A 6,718-nucleotide genomic window follows, 5' to 3' on the forward strand; every position below is an offset into this window, starting at 1 on the left:
AAAGAAAAGAAGGTGCTTGACGGGTCCCTTCCTCCTCCCTCCTTGTTCCAACGCAAGACAAAGAAGAAGGCTGCGAAAGGCTGTGATCTTCTTCCTCTTCTTCATCCTTCTTCTTCCTCCTCTCAAGTGCAATCAAGAGTTGATTGAAAGAGAGGAGATCAGCCATCAAAAGCTATCTCTGCAAGGGAGCTAGCACCCCGGTGAGATAGAGAGCTTGGATCGGATCCTGCTTCGTGTGGATACCCGTAGAGGCCGGACGTTTGAACGGCTTCAAGCGAACCCTCTTCCTAAAACCACGAATTCAGATTCGCGGTGATCATCTACCCGCGCAAGGTGAAGATTTGATCTTCCTATTAGTTTTAAAAGGATTTAATTCTTACCTAATTACGAAAGGTCTCGAAACAACGTTCATGAGATGAACGTCGAACTCGTGCATGCCGATTCCGCTGCCATCTGAAAAATTTTTGAAATATCAGCGGCATGGGCGGGTTCCCAACAATTTTGCCATGATAAATTGTTAGATAATATGCATGTCAGCTTCTCAAACCCTGATAAACATGTTTAGTCTTTTAGTTGATCCGATAAGATTATGCAGGAATACTTACTGAGCCGTGTAGCTCATGTCTGTTTATTTTTCATTTTCTTTCAGATCCTCACCCGTGATTGCCATCAGATATATTTTTATTTTGTTACAGAGCTTCGTTATTTTTGGAGAAGCTTATATACTTTTGTACATTTGAACAGCATAGAAGTTCTGTATTTTTGGTATCAATCTTCAAGGTTGTAATGCAAATATTTTAATATATGAAAGTTTGAAATCTATTGGCTACCTGTTACCCCTATAAAAGGCTGCGTGCTATTGTGGGCGGTAGTCGGCAATAGTACGGCCATGTCACGGATCCGGGTCCGGGGCGTGACATTCCTAATCTAGTTGTCATGCAAGGCTCAAGACAAAACAAAATGACTAACCTATGCTAGGGTTTGCTAAATCTAAATCAAAGACTTATTTAATCAAAATTGGTTCACCACTTGCCCAGGCCAGTTGGACCAAGAGTTCGTATAACCGCCATTAACCATACTTAGCTAACACCAACCGCTTAACGGGGCTGAGCAGATAAGATGGTAGCCACGATCCTGATCGGAACTTTTCTAGACAGCAAGGAATTAGCCAAATTCAATTAGCCTAAAGACTCGCTGTAGTTTCTAAGTTAAGTTGGCTAGTTGAGTTTTAAATTAGGCTTGGGTTCTAGATTTATGAGGGTGGTTGTTTTGAGCTAAGGAAAGGTGATGAAATCCATTCCTTATGTTGTAATTAGAGTGTCCTTAATATGATTTATGATGGATGCAACTATTTTAAATGTCCACACAAGTTGAGATTTAAAATTTCAAATTTCAAATTTTGAATTTAAACTTTTGAATTTTGAATTTCAGATTTGAATTTTAGTTTTCAGCTTTTGAATTTTAAATTTCAAATTTCAAGTTTAAATTTTAAATTTAAATTTTGGAATCTCAGATTTTTTTTATTTCTTTTTTAGTTTCAATTTAAGTCCCCACTTTTAATTTCAAATTTTGAATTTCAAATTTGGATTTCAGATCTAATGTTTCAAAATTTTAAGTTTTGAAATTCGGATTCACAAGTCAAATTGGAAATTTCAGATTTGGAGCCCAAATTTAGTTTTTCAAATTTAACTTTGAAATTGGTAACTTCAAATCCTAAATTTGTGAAGATCAGATCTCAACTTTAATAACTAAAATTTAGAATTAAAATTCGAAATATTCAGATTTAATTCATAAACTTAATAAGGCATGCAAACTAGGATTTTAGCATCAATGGATTTCAGAAAAGGGCAGAAATTTCAGCAAGTGCAGAATTTCAGCATAATCAATGTGCGTGTCCTAATTAGCCTGCTCTGATACCAAAAATGAGGTAGGATGAATGCGAGGAATTTAAACATAAGAGTTATCAGTAAGTTATGTTGATTAACTAGCCTAATTGCAACAGAAAATTCAGTCATATATGAGCTAAGAAAGCATTATCATGAGCATAGTAAATTTAGGACTAGTTACCTGCATGTACTAATTCATTTAGGACTTAGAGTAATGGACCGTTGTGGTTGAGAAACCACTAGATTAGGATGCTTTCTTCAATAAATCAGACTTAGAGTTGAGGCTTACCAAACATTGAACTTCTGAAATTCTTCTGGAGGAGAATACTTAATCTCACTCTCGAGGGTTGATGATTGGATAACCAAGCTTCATCTTTCGTTGCAACAGGGCCCCCTTGCTATTGGTTTGGAAGGATAATAGAACCAATGACATGGAGTACTTTAAGGACCTGCAAAGAAACAGGGATTAGAGGTTTTGCGTGAGAGAGGAATAGAAATCACAAAAGAAAAGGGAGGCGAGAGGAGATAGGGCTGCGGTGGATGTGGAAGTGGCTTTAGGGCCTCACGCCCAACTTGGAACAAGGGCCTCACGCCCAACCTTCTCTCAAGATGATAAAACAAGATTGCTAAGGAAGAAAGAATCTCTTTTTATTTATTCATCAACTACTCTTACAAGATGTCATGAGGAGGTATTTATAGACTTTCCTCATGATTTGAAATTTAAACACATAATGAATGGCGCCCCACATTTGAAAACTTGATTGCTAGAGAAAAGGAAGAAAAGTTGGCCAGCTTTAAGGGGAAGGTGAAGAGTTGTTGGCTCCCATTTGAAATTTTCTTGCATTTGAATTATGGCCGACCTCTTGGACTTTGAATTTGGATGATGTGTTGATAAGTGCTGATTAATCTATAATTTAATATTCTTTTTCAGCACTTATCAATGTTCTTAAACGGATAACCACTTATTTTACCACAAAATAGAACAATCTTTGAAATAAATTTAAAATATGATAAGAAGTAAATAATTCACATGTCCTCGCCTTCCAAGCGTACCAACCAGCATGTTTCAGTTCAATAACACTGGGTTCGAGCCCAATGCCCAACTGACATGCATGCACCCAAGCACTGTCCACCATCCGTGGCTCCCCAAGCAATCCAATGGTTCATAAATTTCCATCTCCGCATCACGTTTCCAAACTAAGCAAAACAGGGGAGACCTTTAATTTCAATCCACATATGCCCATTTTCACGTCAAAATAGAGCAAGAAAAGAATTTTTTCCGAAAATTCCTGGAATCACTGTTCATATGAACAGTGTTCCGTGAAAACACTGTTCATACGAATAGTGTTAGAAAAAAAAAACTAAAAATGCATTTCACTGTTTATCTTCTTCCCCTCCCGCAGATCCCGCGGCCGTCCACCTTCCACGGCGACCTCCCGACGATCCCGCGACCAGATCCTCCGGCCCTTCTTCCGCCCATGACGCATCCAGAGCCAATCTCATCTTCCTGCGATCCGGCCTCCACCGAGAACTCGTGATCCATTTCTTCCTCTGTGATCCACGTAGTGCACCAACGCCATCAACCCGTTCCAGCCGCATCCAACGAGCACACCAGCGAGCAACTCCTCCGGATTCACCTCCCAGCAGCCAATGGTCCAAAGAAGGAAAGCAATGAAGCATGATTCCATCCACGGATCCACACCAGCCACCAGCTACCGAATCATAGAAATGGCGTTCCGCCTCTTCCTCTTCCGAATTTCCATCGATTTTTCGATTGGCTCCTCCCAGCGTATCCCCTGCATCCGTGAAGGAAATCCCAGCAGCCGGTGATTCAGCCTCCCGCATCAAGCCAAGGATCATGCATCCAAATCGGGACATGTATTCAACCCCTTCTCCCGTCCGTATTCATCTTCCATCGACCACTCTTCCGCGACCAGCTCCCATGATCCAGCCGTTGATGCGCATTCCGCCCAAGGATCATGCGTCCGTTCCCCTTGGATTCATTGCCAGGGAGAGATCTATATAAAGGGTAGAAGAAGAGAGCCGAGAAGGGAGGGGAGAGGTCGGTTGAGAAAACAGGGGAGACCCCCTGTTTCGGTGAAAAGAAGAAGAAAACCGAGAGGGAAGAAGAGAAAAAGAAATAAAAAAAAAGAGAAAGGAGGGGGAAAGAGAATAGTTTTGGATATTTTGGGAATAATGGGAGGTGATCAATTTCATTTGAAGATGAGAGGTCGTCCGGAAGCCATACACGGCTAAACGTCCAATCTAGGGCTAGATGAAGCCCTAGCAATGTATCAGGGCAATTGTAGTTCTTACTTTTTTATTATTTTGGAGCTTGTTTAAATTCTTATTTTCAATGAAATATTCCTTTATGATGTTTAAACCTTGAGCATGCCATTTACTATTCATATTTGCTAAAGTAGTCTAAGATGATCCATGCCTAGGAAGATGAGATGTGCTGCACCCTAGATTAGCATACTTAGGTAGACACTTCATGCTATACCGAAGATGGATCTTCCTAAAACTCTTTATGGTTTTATTTTAAAAGGCTTGTAGCCAATTTGCATGCCTCTCCAAAAGATAAAAATTAAGAACACAGTCCCTAATGCAATGCTACTCGGTGGATTCCAAACCCTAGATCCATCTACTTTGATAAATTTCAATTTGTATTCATAGATTAATTCAGTATAATTAAGTTAGCAAATTCTTCTTCTTGATTTATTTTTCTTGAAAAATAACTTATTCTTCAATCCCTGTAGACCAACATCCGTAATCACTATCCTACAGGATACGTGCTATTGCGTGGTTTATTTTTGAAATTGAAATAACCGATCAATTTTTGGCACCGTTGCCGGGGATTGTTTGCATAGTTATTTTTCCTATCATTAAAAAAAAATTAAAAAAAAGTTTTAAAAAATATATATATCTAAAATAAAAATATTTTCTATTGTTGATACTTTTCTTTTCTTTTTTTTCTCTCTTACTAATTTTTAATTTCCCTTTTGGTATTATTTGATCAGGAATCGAAGAGAAAATCTAGGCTATCAAAAAGGAATGCTTTAGAGGTTTGCTTAAAAAAAAAATTTGCTGGAGAAATTTCCTTTGGTAACCTCTAAACTTTTTTTTTATTTAAATTGATTATTAGCTTGAAATTTTGTGGTGATTGTTTGATTTTAATTTCAGCAAAAGTGTGAATGCATGCTTGATACACATATACAAATTAATCCGCACATAGTAAGGACAATCACCCCAACAAGATAAGAGCCGGATTTTATCACTGGACTCTTGCCCAACTTAGGTGAATTCCAATCTCACATAGTGTCAGCTTAATTAAAATCAATTAGACATTGGCTCCTAGGGACATTCGAGCTCAATAGGACGAAGATCACCGAAAGTTGCACCAATTTCGCTCTGTGGCTTAGTTGATGTTTAGGCAAGCTTTGTCCCTATAAGGAAGACAGTTCATCTGTTCGAGGCAAGTGGGTTTTAAGTGGGACCTTTGCGAACGCATCGTGACCCCTCTACTTACCTGGAAGCTTACCTGGTCAACTCAGTTCAGTAGACTGGATTGGAGGCTTAGGTGCCCTCTTCAAACCAGTTAGGAGTTGTCTAGTGATTTTAGGACAAATACAAGGATTGATGTGTTTATCTTTTATTGCATGCTTGACTGATCAAGTACTAGTGTATGCAAGGGAGTCGTTCTAGAGTACATGACCTATTACCTTTTGACCCTGAAATAGAACGGACCCTTAGGAATATTCGAGCTGAGATCAGAACATTAGAATCATCCCCACCTCCTGAGATGGGTGAAGAACAACCCAAACTCCTGAGGGAGTACTTTACTCCCAGCATTTACACTTCCCCATCTTGCATTCGATTACCTAAAGTAGCAGCTGTACAACATGAAATAAAGTCTAGTGTGATCCAAATGCTCCCATCTTTTTATGGGCTCACCAATGAAGAACCATATAAACACCTAGATGAATTCCTTGAGATTTGCACCACTATCAAGATTCAGAACTTCACTGATGATGCTTTGAAACTTAGATTATTCCCCTTCTCCCTTAAAGATAGAGCCAAACAATGGCTGAATTCTTTAGAAGCCAATTCGATTCGTTCCTGAGATCAAATGCAACAAGAATTTCTTAAAAAATACTTTTTCATAGGAAGAACGAACCAGTTTAGATGTACCATTACAAGCTTCTCCCAAACTGAGGGAGAAGAATTTCATGAAACTTGGGAGAGATTTCGGGACCTAATCCGTAAATGCCCTCATCATCAAATACCTAAGTGGCAACTAGTGCAATGTTTCTATGATGGATTGACTGAACGAAACCGTCAGATGATCGATGCTGCATGCGGGGGGACTTTCATGCTTCAAAATGAGCATGAAGCATGGCAATTATTTGAAAATCTTAATGAAAACTCCCTTCATCATGCTTCTTGTTCTCGTCAAGCACCCCTGAGTTCTCAAAGAAAAGTGACCATTTGTGAAATAAGTCATTCTATGGACCTATCTAGCAAGGTAGATGCATTGTCCCATAAGATTGACCAACTGATGATAGGTGGGTATTACATGAACTCTTCCAAAGCACAAGTGTGTACTATCTGTTCTAGCCCATCCCACCCTATTCATGAGTGCCCTTCAGCGCCCCAATTCCCCGAACTCGTGCAAGAACACATCAATGCTACTCAAACACATCCTAGACCGGGTAATGACCCATTTTTCAATACATATAACCCGGGATGGTGAAATCATCCAAACTTTTCTTGGAAGCAGCAAGCTTCGAATACAGCCCAACCCTATTCCCAAAATTTTCAAAATCCTCAGA

General features: G+C 39.3%; 1 non-coding gene across 1 annotated transcript; it reads right to left on the bottom strand.

The window, feature by feature from the left end:
• Positions 1 to 6,064: 6,064 nt before the first annotated feature.
• Positions 6,065 to 6,170, bottom strand: LOC120107634. Its single transcript, XR_005509343.1, has one exon. It is a non-coding gene; the product is annotated as a small nucleolar RNA R71 (small nucleolar RNA).
• Between the last annotated feature and the right edge of the window lie 548 nt (positions 6,171 to 6,718).

This window comes from Phoenix dactylifera, unplaced genomic scaffold (genome assembly GCF_009389715.1).
Source record: "Phoenix dactylifera cultivar Barhee BC4 unplaced genomic scaffold, palm_55x_up_171113_PBpolish2nd_filt_p 000937F, whole genome shotgun sequence".
NCBI classification, from domain to species: domain Eukaryota; kingdom Viridiplantae; phylum Streptophyta; class Magnoliopsida; order Arecales; family Arecaceae; genus Phoenix; species Phoenix dactylifera.